The sequence below is a fragment of the Engystomops pustulosus genome, chromosome 11 (assembly GCF_040894005.1).
Source record: "Engystomops pustulosus chromosome 11, aEngPut4.maternal, whole genome shotgun sequence".
NCBI classification, from domain to species: Eukaryota; Metazoa; Chordata; class Amphibia; order Anura; family Leptodactylidae; genus Engystomops; species Engystomops pustulosus.
In genome coordinates, this window is record NC_092421.1 from 39581028 (window position 1) to 39594296 (window position 13269).

Genomic DNA, 13269 nt, shown 5'->3' on the forward strand with positions numbered 1-13269 from the left:
GCAATCTCCCTAGCGAACCTGACAGTACTGATGTGGATATTAACTGGCCTAGTGGGCACAGAAACACACTGGTATGTGATCCTGAGGTATCAGACGACAGTATCGTGATGATCAGTCAGGGCAGACAGTATAGAATGTCAGGAAATAGGATTAGTAGTCAGAAATAGGTCAGGGTCATGCACAAAAGATCAAGAGAAGGCAAATCTGTTCCTTGTTTGTAAATTTTGTACAAATATGCTATGAATCGCGTACCAACGCAAATCCGAATATGTTTTACTTGCTTGGGATGATACTTCTAAAATGGCTACTAGCTACTGCTGTCATTCATCTCATATCATATGGACAATTTATAAAGTCAGTTTTGTTGTAGTGTGTGATAGCGATATTTGTACCAAAATTATTACATTTACCACAATATTTGATAAATTGGCACATCTGGAGGTCTAACAGTTATGTATGAGATTTCGCTCCATCTTCTACTCCACCAGTCAAAGAAATTAGTTTTCAACAAAGTTTGCAACATTAAAAAATTTAATAAATCTGGTGTAGCTGACTCAACGCAGTAGCTGACGCATGAAGACAGGATGGTAGGAGGAATCAAGTGAGGTTAGTGGGGCTCCGCAGTGTAGCTACTCCACGCCCCATTAGCCTCTAGAGAAATTTTGTATGAATAAAAGATAACATTTTTACTAGGTTCTGCTACATTAAAATACAGTAGTCATCCTGCTTGAAGCTGCGCAATGGTGAGGTACTGGGGACCAATTTTTAGATCCTTATGTTGTGAGGAAACTGTTTAAATATCAATTTTAACTGAACCAGGAAATGTATTGTTCAATTCAAGGATCGTGTGATTTTTTTTAGCAAGTTCAAGCAAAAAATTAACATTAGGGCATATACGTTGATGAGGTCACAATACGGTTCACTTGTAAGCGCTTATTAGGTTCATCCACATGTCAAATACAAAGTTTTTTTAAGTAGTGTATACTATTTGGTGGAACAGAAGTCCTTTTAAACTTCTAAACATGTATGTTCCATTGACTGTAAAAGCACTAAAAGTTACTCTGCAATGCAGGAAAGCTAGACACATGCCTGCAGAGGTGACAGTATCGCCAGGCCCATCCTGGTATTGTATATTAATCATAGCTATGTATGTGGAAATCTGAATAATGATATTCGGCGATAACTCATATTCTACATGAGAACATATTACATTTTCAGTAATGCAGTTATGTCGGGCAGAAACTCAAAGAGAACCTCCCTGCCTTTCAGGAAAATGCAAAAACATTATATGCTAATGTTACTTCACAAGACTCAGGGTCTCTGAGTAAGGGAGTTAAATATGCGAGAAATGATCTTACACAATTGTCTCTCAAGCATATATAAAGCCAGACCTGGCAGAGACTAAGTATATTATCGAGTTGGAAGTTAATCCTTCTCACACTAACCAGCTAATCTCTTTCAAGAACAATGTCTCAAGTGAAAGGACACCAGAAGAAAACTCCTGAACCCTGTGCACCTCCCCCACAGCAGTGCGACAATCGTGAGTAGAAAATTTTTGGAGTATCCAGTTTAGGCATGTAAATATTCAAATGAGTGGTAAGATACCAGCCCATACGTGGAATATATAAGGACAAACCTCCTAACTCAATATTATAAAAGCTACACAGTAAAACAGTAAAATATAAAATATAATTTTCTAAATGTGGTATCTCATGTCAACGACCATTTGGAGGCCTTGTGGGATTTCCACATGGGATGTACAATGTGTGTTGCAAATTTTCAGCAGCAAATCTTACATCACATCCTGAAAAATAAGTCAACAGTGTAACAGAAAACACAGAGTGGATTTGAGCAATAATTAAAAACAATTGGGGGAATTTTCAGAAGTTTCTGAGGTAAAACCATTCTAGTTGGCAATGGAAATCAATCAGAGCTTAGCTTTAATTTTATCAACAGCTCTGCGAAAATGAAAGCTAAACTCTGATTGGTTGCCATGGACAACTAGAACAGTTTTACCTCAGAAACTTCTTATAAATCTCCCCCTTATGTTTTTATGCAGCCATTTACAAACACTATAGATCATTACATAAAATGATAATAAATCTTACAAGGACATGCACTGTCCCTATATAGGTAAAATTTGCCTTTAATAGGTGTTTCTGTGTTTTTTTCATTTCACAAATTTTTAAGCATAGTGAGGAAGGGATAAAGAAAATATTATATTCAAAATCCCATCCACTGTAAATTGCAGTAAATTAGTAACATCGCCCCCTTTTTGGAAGCTTTGTATAGTGGTTAGGCGACTTGACTGCCGACATGGTTAATTGGCTCAGAGGTGCCCCCCCCTCCTTTTTTAGGCCCTTCCTATTTATCTGTGGTCATATTTGTTCGATGGCCACAGATACTCACCTGCTGCAGAAGGAACAGAGACATATTTGACATTAATTTTATTCCTGGGTAAGGGTGGAAAAGTATAGTAACTTAATAGCACAGAACAATCAGACATACTCCTGGCCAGAGTCGAGAATGTACAGAAGCTTGCCAGTGAGCCAGGATTCAAAATGGTTTCTAAAAGATAAAAACAACTAAACAAAGCGTGTCCGCTACCAAAATGAGACCCGAGATCCATCTGTACTATTTTTGAGTCTAAATGATGACGGAATCTAAATGAAACTGCAATAAATTCATATTTGTTTATTTCAGCTTGTGAACCAGAGCCTCAATGCCAAGAACCTCCTCAACAAGGTAATACAAATGTCACTTTGTGTAAATCTATTATGTTTTTGCCAGTAAATGGCAATTAATTTGATTGTTGCAGATCAGATTATCAATTATCCTTTACACTCATATCTTGTTTGTTTTAATATCTTAATAACATGTGACCTGTGTGTACCTATAGTTCACATGTCTGTTAAAGCTGGATGGAGCAAGTTCACAGGATAGGCCCTTTCCATACATAGCAAGAGTTAACTGCATAATGTGGCCAACACCTACAATCAGTGCTTGCCGAGGGTCCTGATCCTGTCATAACGGGATCCTTAAAGAGGCCCCTGAATGGCAGCCTGTTATATAGATCCACTGATTTATCAATATACTGAAATTTAGCAGTAGGACAGTTAATTATGTAATTGATCAGACTCCTTATGGTTCAAGTACCCTTAGGGGTCCTAAAAATACAGTAAAAAGAAAATATATTCTAACTTTCCAGTACATGACATGGGATATGAAAAAAGCCCTCATACAGCCCTGTACATAGAATGATCATTTAAAATGTCGTGGAATTTTAAAGTTGGGCAACAAAAAACAGAACATAAAATGGAAAAAGTCTATCATAGAGGAAGGGTTAATTCAAAACACTTGAGTGTGAATTCATTTTATTTTATTTCAGCTTGTGTACCTCAGCCAGAGTGCGAGCAAAAATGCCCTCCCCCACAAGGTAAGCATGAGTGAAGTCTCAAAGAATTTTTTTATTTTTTCTAGTTGTATAGTCCATCAACTTGGTCCCTCCTTGTGATAGGAGCACCCATTTAGTTTTTATCACTTTATCACTCAATCGTTATGATGCAAGTGACGATCACAGACTTTGGGCCCTTCACCTAAGATTGTGTTCACATCTATGGTATAGATTCCATTGGAAGTTTCTATAATAGCCGTACTTGTATGACAGGTTTTAAAATTTTAAGAGACAGTAACCAATGGTAATGGTAACCATGTTATAGTATTCATGCATCTCTGTGTATGCTGTAGATACATCTAGATTTATCTTAAGTTTTTAGTTCAAAATTTTCCTGTACTACATCATTTCATGTTGATAAATGATTATTTTTAAAGTGTGTAACTGTCTAAACAAAGTTTTACAGTAATAATAGCTAACAGACACAAAACAAAAGGAAAACCACCATGAAGCTGCTTATCACTATGAGCACAATTCTTATTTCCCATATAAATGTTTATCTTCTAGTTCAATGTGCAATTCCTCTCTTTTCCATATTATATATGGTGAGTTGAAATGCTAATGGAATAATAAAATAAATCTTTATATAGCCTCATTATATTCTGCAGTGCTTAACAAATTATGGGGTGCATATACAAACAAAATAAAATTATTATACAGTAATAACAGTCAGATAAAACAATAGGAGTGACGGCCTACTCGCAAGAGCTAGGACCCCAACAAGAGCAAAGGACTACAAGTTCCCTGAAGTGATCTAGATGTAAATATTGTACTGGTTTGGAACACATACCAGTGCTCCATCACTTGGGGAACATCAGAGGCGTTGCCTCTCCTTTCCTTTGTGATCTATGAGGTTCCCAATGGATGGATAGTGATCAGGCACTTAACCCTCATCCTTTAAGTAGGGGGTAATCAATTGCACAACTCTTTGAATGTTTCTGAAACTTTGGCTATAGATACTAATTCTTACTTTCTTGCAGAGATATGCCCGCAACCTCAACAACAGGACAACAGAGGAGTCAAGAAGTAAATGACAGAAACCTGAAGAAGGCCTCATTGCTCTACTCCATAAATGTATTTGTTAACTTATATCCTGCTCAGGTGTTCAAAAAAATGTAATTAAATAAATATGGAGACAAATCCTAAAAGAATAAAAGCTTGTCTTACTGGTTTTTGAAATTATAATATTTAAAGATTATCTTGTGTGGTATATACATTATCTAGGATTAAAATTAGTCATATAACAACCTGTGGCAAATCATTGATTTCTGAGTTCCTTAGATTCCATGGGCTATACCAAACATCTAGCTTATCCACTCTCTAAAAAATACAATATAACAAATAGATAGATGAGAGTCTGATTGCTGAGATCCCCACCAATCTCGAGCATGAGGTCCTTAGTACCGATACAGAAAATTGGGTTCCAATTCACACTAGTAGGCGGAATACCATGACAAGAATGTGTCCTACTATACTTATTATCTCTGGAAAAAAAAGGTCAAAAAGTGTACACATTTTGGAAAATCTCTTTACTCATGACTCAAGTGAAGAATAAGGAGATTACTTTTTGTCAGTTTACACCTATTGATAAATGCTTTGTAGTTATCAGTATTTGAAACCATCAGGTGTTTTATAGAATCTTCAGAATGGCCTATGAAAATAAATACATGCAAATTTACAAAATGGCCATTTCAACAAGGGATTAAAGTAGAAAATGCATTGATAGTTTCTTACACAACTCTACAAATTTTTTTTGAGTTTTTGGAGAATGTTTCAGTAACATTAGTTAATGGGGCAGATTTATCAAGCTGTCTGAAAGTCAGAACATTTCTAGTTGCCCATGGCAACCAATCACAGCTCAGCTTTCATTTTACCAGTGCTCATGAATATTTTAAAGGGGAGCTGTGATTGGTTGCCATGGGCAACTGGAAATATTCTGACTTTCAGACAGCTTGATAAATCTGCCCCAATGTGTCAGTTATATGAGTATTTCAGAATATTTCAGTGAAATCCTTGGCATACATTTTTCCCCTCTTGTTTCCTTTTTTTCTTTTCTTTTTTTTTTAAAGTGGGCATTATGTGGCACATGATGGGCCAGGGGTTCCCACTAAATTTACCATAGCCGGTGCCAGGAAGGGAAGTATACACATGGTCCTGCCCTTTAATTTTTGTGAGTGCACAATCATTTGCCAGAATTACTAAGAAGCTGGGACCTTGTATTAATTCCAACATGTTGTGCACCAGTGCAGGGAGTATTAGGTGTTTTGTATGAAGCATCAGTCATAATATATTCCCCCCTCCCAATTGTGTTTTTAAGAAACTAGATGCTTGGGATGGAACTTTGATTTATGGATTTATCCTCACTGCAGGGGTTGAAAGAATTTCTCTTCTTGTTTTAGTAAATTGGCAAAAGCCAATTTAAGTTTCATAGTATAATCATAGTTTATACGGTTGGAAAAAGACACATGTCCATCAAGTTCAACCAAGGAAGGGATTTAGGGTAAACAATTCTATATAACATAACCATCAATGTTATTAAGAGGTAAAAAGGCATCTAGACCCTTCTTGAAGCTCTCTATTGTCCCTGCTGTGACCAGATTGAAAGTTGTCTTTCTAAAAAAGCATTGTAGTCTCTGGTGAATAAACCTTGTTTTCTTGGGCAGTTCCCACTTCAAGGTGTTGGTGTCATTTGAAGATATTCTGTATACATTTCTGCATTCTTTTCTATAGGTGTCATTAGATTCTTGTAGAATTAACTTACTAAGGAACAAATGTTACATTATTCTTGCTAAATGATACACAAAAGACAACTCCCTACACAGGGTCTTTGACTAAGTAATAGGGATTGGTCAGTAAAAACTGGTTTCATCGATCCTAAAGCATATAAAAAGACACTGAACTAAAACAAACCAACCATTCACACAGAGAGATCCTTTTATAAGATTTTCTCAACATCAACCATGTCAGGAATGAAGGGACAACACAAGAAATGTGGAGAGCCTAGTCCACCACCCCAAGAGTCTTGTCAGGAACGTAAGTGTCTTACTTATTCAACAAACATTCTAAACTTTTTCTATTTTTTTATTTCATTTTTTGTGCTTTTATGTATATTTATTTATTATATATTTTCTTTATTTTTCTATTTGCAGCTGCTTTCTTCTTGATATGCTATACAGCATCCTCATGGTGATAGGCAACACTAGACAGGAGCCAATTCATTGATTTCTATGGAAAAATTGCTCTTTGTAGGAAGGGAAAGGAGATGAGATTTGTCATCATCTACTGTCAGAAGTGGATGCAATTATGATATATTGAGTTATCATTTTCTAATATCCAATAATTCTTTTTTTTAATTAAAGATAGTGACACAAAGAATATTTTTTATCATCGAAAATTCCTAAGAAATTAGTTTCACATAAAATGAATATTTACAAAACAGGTTAATTTTGATGATGTATTTCCTGTAATGATTTACATTATGGAAGAGAAGAACAGAAAGCACAAATGATAACTTAAGAGCTTTCATTTACCATTCATGTTTCTTTACTATTCCCCATGTTACCATATACCTACATGCAGTGAAGGGTAGTTTTCGCCATGCTCCATTAATTCATCACTCATTAATTCCATCACTAGGTCTCCATTATACATAACAGAAGCATTGGAAGAACATTGCATAGACCTCTAATGGATGTTTGAACTTGGCTTTATATTTTTTACAGCTTTTGTCTAAATTATATTATATTTGGCATCTAGCAAACAAACATGGTAATATTTCTTGTCTGCTGATATATAGTAGTAACCTTGCTGTGAAGTCCAATACATGTATCGGTTGTCTTTATTAAGTTTTGAAATAGTATGAATTAAATGTATTCAATCATTTCAGCTTGCCAGCCAGCACCAGTGAAACCAGAGCCAAGATGCCCCGCTCCTCAAGGTAAAGGAAAGCTGTCATGAGGATATGGAACCACAATCTGCCACCAACCTGTCTCATAGTTCAGATGCAACATCAAAAGGCTGAATTTTTTAAATATACATATTTTTTAAGCTCCATAATGACACAAACACATATGGTGAAACCTTTCCAAAAATCACTGAAGGAGGTTTCCGTGTGTACACACAAAATCGACATATTTTGGGAGTTTAATCATAAGTTTCTGAGGTAGAACTGTTCTAGTTGCCCATGGAAACCAATCAGATTTCATCTTTAATTTTATAAACAGCTGTGGGAAAATGAAAGCTGAGCTCTGGTTGCCATGAACAACTGCAACAGTTCTGCTCTCAGACACTTCTGATACATCCCCCCTTATTTCTTGTTAGTTATAGTTAATCAGTGTGAGAATAATAATTATTACCCATGACAATAATAAACTATTGATTCATTTTGTATTTACCTTCTCTAGACCGCACAAAACCAGGGCCACATGGTCATCCTCATCAGGATAAGAAACATGTGAAGAACTGAAGAAATAAATACAGGAATACAAATATCAACTTAAAATGTGTAATCCAGAGTTCTTCCATAAATAAGATTTAATTGAATCACTAATAAAGCCTTTGTGAAATTATCTGGTATCATTCAAAAATGCAAAATAACAAGATTTAAAAAGAAAGAAAACCCACAAAAATCTGACAAGCAATCTTCAAAATGAAAGAAAACATTGACACAAAATTTTAGTCTATGGTCTATAGATAAATGACCCACCTATAGTACAAATAAACAATTTCCGCACGATAACTGCAGGTAGTGTATTTATTGGTCCTGTTAGCTAAATATAAATAAAGGTGTTGTGAGAAGAGGGGAATGGAAAGGCAGTTGTCTTCTGGGGGACAGCACCTTTCTTAAACATGTACTACTGATCAGCAGTGTAACTAGTAGATGCAGGGCCCCCAGACTTCTGAATGGGCCCCCATTCCCCCTAAGAAAAGATACATATTTGTATACTCACATATAAAATCTTGCACACATTTAAACACTTACACAGATCTGTCCCAGTAGCTGCTGACCCCATGGGGGACGTGCACGGCAGGAATTAGAGATGAGAGATCCCTAGTCCTGTAGTTATGCTGCCCCCTCCTTCTCCCCTGACATTTAATGCTGTGTACTGAGGAAGATGTGCATTTTATATAATGGTGCCATTCTCCATTCTTCACTGTGTCAGGTCTGATGCCAAAGCCCCCAGGCACTGCGAGCCCCGTAGCAGCTACTATGTAGTCGCTGTAGTTATGCCCCAGCTAATACTTGACTATTCCAATCCTATCCTCAGAGAATCACCTACATTACAGACCACTCTGACTGCTACCTTCCCTTGACCTGCTTGCCCTATATGTTCCCTACCTAAAGTAACAGTCCTTACATTTTCATCTGCCTCGGTTACAACTTTTTACAGGAAATGAGATTGATTTAGTTGAGCAAGCCATTTACCGTGGATTGCCAAGAATTTTTTTAGAAACCAGATATGACTTGATTCACTTACATTTACGTTAAGGGCTTGCTATTTTCAATTTTATACACACTTCTAAGTGAAATAATGTTTACTTAATTAAATTCATTGTCATTCTTCCTCAAAACAATGCTATGCTATTACTTTATGATATGCTAATACAGTATTGTAAAAGTTTTTGCAGAACAAAGGACTGTAGCTATTTGGCTGTCAGTCTGATGAATTAGCTAATAATGTAATTCTGCAGCTCATAGGGATTATAAAATTGCCTCATTTTCCAAGTTTGCCTACCAAAATCCACAAAATTTAAACCATACTTGCTCAGACTTATACTAATTGTATGGTCATGAACTTGGACATTATGGATGGTGACACAAAACTGTGGACTAGCCAGATTCCACAGACTGACCACAATTGCTTACACAGACTGACCACAAATGCTTACACAGACTTACAGACGACCCCTAGTTAAAGACAGACCTCTCGGCCCACTGTGTTTATTAGGGAAGCTTTCTAAATGCTTTAATATAGTCCCAGACTGCAATGATCAGCTGTAAGGTGTCTGTAATGCAGCTTTATTGATGATCCTTGCTCCCATTACAGGAAAAAATTTGGAAACTTGTCACTTGGGCCAAAAATTTTTTTGTCTGGAACTAAAATTATAACATATATACTTCCAACTTGCATACAAATTCAACTTAAGAACAAACCTATGGAACCTATCTTGTACGTAACCCGGGGACTGCCTGAATAGCACACACAGATTAGGCAGTGCTGCACAGAGCTTGCCAAATCGATCCCTGTCCCCAATGGGGCTCACAATCTACTCAACCTTCCAGTATGTTTTGGAGTGTGGGAGGAAACCCATGTAAACACGGAGAGAACATACAAACTCTTTGCAGATGTTGACCCTGGGACTTGAACCCAGTTCCCCAGTGCTGCAAGGCTGTAATGCTAAGCACTAAGCCACCGTGCTGCCCTAATCTATAATACAAGGAGTTACTTCTCTGCAAAACAAACTGCAATCATGATTACTTTACAGTGGGGCAGATTTACCAAGTGTCTGAAAGTCAGAATATTTCTAGTTGCCCATGGCACTGCTCTCCTTTAAAATATTCATGAGCACTGGTAAAATGAAAGCTGAGCTGTGATTGGTTGCCAGGGGCAACTGGAAATATTCTGACTTTCAGACACTTGATAAATCTGCCCCAGTGTTGCTTTTCCTTTGTACAGTGGTTGTCCAGCGCAGGGTTTGTCTTTAACAGAACATTCATGATCCTATGCCACCAGCCTTAACATTCTAAATTAGGCCCTGTAGTCTCAGACTCGTTGTTTCTCAGCATTGTGGTAGTACACTTCCCAATCTTTCACTGCAGAAAACGTAAAAATTTCTGCTTTTCTAGTGGTCACTCTTGATAATGGTCAACTATTTAAGAGCACTTAATAAAACACTTAGCAATGAGTGTAAAGCAGCCAGTTTCTCCTATCTCATTTTGGCCAAGTTTTGTTAAATAGAACAGTAAAATCAGTTATGTATTATTTAAAATCCAAGGGTTTTTTTTGTAGAATTATTCAAAAATTTTAAGACCTTTGAAGGCTAGATTTTTTAGATAGTGGCCCAGATTTACTCTAGCCTCTGTTCCAGTTTTCTGGCTGACTCTGCATGTTCTTTCATGTGCAATCTGCTTGCACATGAATTTAAGAAGGTCTGAGACACATTTTTAGTGCTCATGGCCATTTTGTGGCGCAGCTGCACTATACAGAATGCAACACAAATTTTTGCACTGAAATGGGGGTTCCGGTGTACAGTTGGACCATGCACCAGATTTATCATGCAACATCCGACATAAATGTGTTGCACACCCTATGTTGTGGTTGTATAAATTGGAGAGCAAAAAGAAACCTTTCCAGTGTTCCCACAATGGAAAAAAAGTGGAAAATTTTGTTTATTTAGACATAAAAATTTAAATTGTTGTACATTTAAATATGAATAGTAGGCGGCCCCCCTTTTCATATTTGGATGTATACCAATTTAAATTTTTATGCCTAAATATAAATTTTTTCCTCTTTTTTGCAACATTGTCGGAGTGCTGGAAAGGTTTTGTTTTGCTCTCCAATTTTGCAAACATCGGGTGCAGTTTTCCCTGGTACAGTGACCCTCTCATATCCTTCCATGCACTGTGTCCACAAAAATGAAGCTTCAGGATTACCGGATATTGGTGAGCTGACTATTATCTGTTTTCTATTTATTCTAAAAGTGCAACATAAAAAGTGGTGCACTTTGTTGGGGCAGGCGCCCTCTGCACACTACACAGGCAAACTGCACATGGTATGCACTGCACTGTTCTTAGTAAATGTGCCCCAATGTTCTTATACATGCATACTTGAACCCCTTCCGACTAGAGATGAGCGAGCACTAAAATGCTCGGGTACTCGTTATTCGAGACGAACTTTTCCCGATGCTCGAGTTCTCGTCTCGAATAACGAGCCCCATTGAAGTCAATGGAAGACTCGAGCATTTTTCAAGGGGACCAAGGATCTGCACAGGGAAGCTTGGCCAAGCACCTGGGAACCTCAGAAAAGGATGGAAACACCACGGAAATGGACAGGAAACAGCAGGGGCAGCATGCATGGATGCCTCTGAGGCTGCTTAATCGCACCATTATGCCAAAAATATGGGCAACAGCATGGCAATGACAGAGTGACCGAATGAGGCTAGATAGCATCTAAAACATCCAATAATTGACCCTGACACTATAGAGGACGGCATGCAGAGGCAGCGGCAGGCTAGAGAGTGTCTTGGCAACATACCCCAAATGGACTCAGGCTTAAAACCAATGGGTGGCAGAGAGGAACCAAAGGAGGTGAGCAAGAAGCGCTCAAATAATATCGGTAAATGATAAAAGTTTGTGGATTACATAGCAGGGTGGCGACAAAGTTAACAAGTTTGATGAGGAAGCCATGAAAACAACCCAAAATTCTGCCTGACACAGCTCGTTTGATAAGGGGACCATGTATGGAGGCAGTGAACTAGTAGTAGATTAAAGGTGCTGCAGTTAAAACTATGTTAGTTGGATCTTGGCATGGAGCTGGCGCTCCGCTGCCAGGCGAGCTTTCGCCAATCCAAGCCCCTGTCTCTAGGCTACTCCCCAAACAGCACTTTTAAGAACCTTTTGTATAAGATCAAGAGTAGTAGCGTTCTTATAAGTTTAGGATATGGCGTGTGAGGGGAATGTAAACAGATGCGCAAGAAGCGCTGAAATAATATTGGTAAATGATAAAAGTTTGCCAGCATATTTTGTGGATTACACAGCAGGGTGGCGACAAAGTTAACAAGTTTGATGTGGAAGCCATGAAAACAACCCAAAATTCTGCCTGACACAGCTCGTTTGATAAGGGGACCATGTATGGAGGCAGCTATATGGACTACTTTTGGAGGCAGCTATGGCGATGACGTGTGGAGGTAGCAATGGAGACAACGTGTGAAGGCAGCTAAAAAGACGACGTGTGGAGGCTGCTATGGAGACAATGTAATTTGGATAGTGCCTGTATGTGGCAGTCCAAAAAAGTTTTCAAACCATAGGAGCAGGTAGCTGGTCCTCCAGAAAAATTACATAGATTGAGTGCCTGTATGTGGCAGTCCAAAAAAGTTTTCAAACCAGAGGAGCAGGTAGCTGGTCCTCCAGAAAAGTTACATAGATTGAGTGCCTGTATGTGGCAGTCCAAAAAAGTTTTCAAAGCAGAGGAGCAGGTAGCTGGTCCTCCAAAAAGATTAAATAAATTGAGTGTCTCTATGTGGCACTCCCAAAAATTGTTTAAAACAGAGGACAGGGTAGTTGGCCCTCCAGAAAAATTAAATACATAGAGTACTATAGCTAGAGCCAGTTGGCCCTGGCAAAAAAATAGCCAGTTTCCTCTGCTTTAGTGTACAAAGAGGAGGAGAAGGAGGACAATGAGGAGGTGGAGTGCATACATTATTCAGGTTCAGCTTCTTTCACCTGGTGGAGAATGGAAATGCGGAGAAATCCAGGCTTTATTCATCTTGATAAGCGTCAGCCTGTCAGCGCTGTCAGTCGACAGGCGTGTACGCTTATCGGTGATGATGCCACCAGCTGCACTGAAAACCCGCTCGGACAACACGCTAGCGGCAGGGCAGGCAAGAACCTCCAAGGCGTACAGCGCCAGTTCGTGCCACATGTCCAGCTTTGAAACCCAGTAGTTGTAGGGAGCTGTGTGATCATTTAGGACGATGGTATGGTCAGCTACGTACTCCCTCACCATCTTTCTGTAAAGATCAGCCCTACTCTGCCGAGACTGGGGACAGGTGACAGTGTCTTGCTGGGGTGACATAAAACTGGCAAAGGCCTTGAA

At 38.3% G+C, this 13269-nt stretch overlaps 3 long non-coding RNA genes across 3 annotated transcripts in view; 2 read left to right on the top strand and 1 right to left on the bottom strand.

Annotated features, from left to right (window-relative positions):
- LOC140105820 (uncharacterized) overlaps positions 1-13269 on the bottom strand; it is a 572683-nt gene that overhangs the window by 65415 nt on the left and 493999 nt on the right. Inside the window, exon 4 of the long non-coding RNA XR_011850643.1 lies at positions 7849-7915. This is a non-coding gene — a long non-coding RNA (uncharacterized lncRNA). The remainder of the gene's footprint in view (positions 1-7848; positions 7916-13269) is intronic.
- LOC140105578 (uncharacterized) lies at positions 1381-4701 on the top strand. The gene is made up of 4 exons (XR_011850591.1): positions 1381-1540; positions 2704-2745; positions 3389-3436; positions 4435-4701. It is a non-coding gene; the product is annotated as an uncharacterized lncRNA (long non-coding RNA).
- LOC140105818 (uncharacterized) lies at positions 6335-8007 on the top strand. The gene is made up of 3 exons (XR_011850642.1): positions 6335-6487; positions 7341-7391; positions 7858-8007. It is a non-coding gene; the product is annotated as an uncharacterized lncRNA (long non-coding RNA).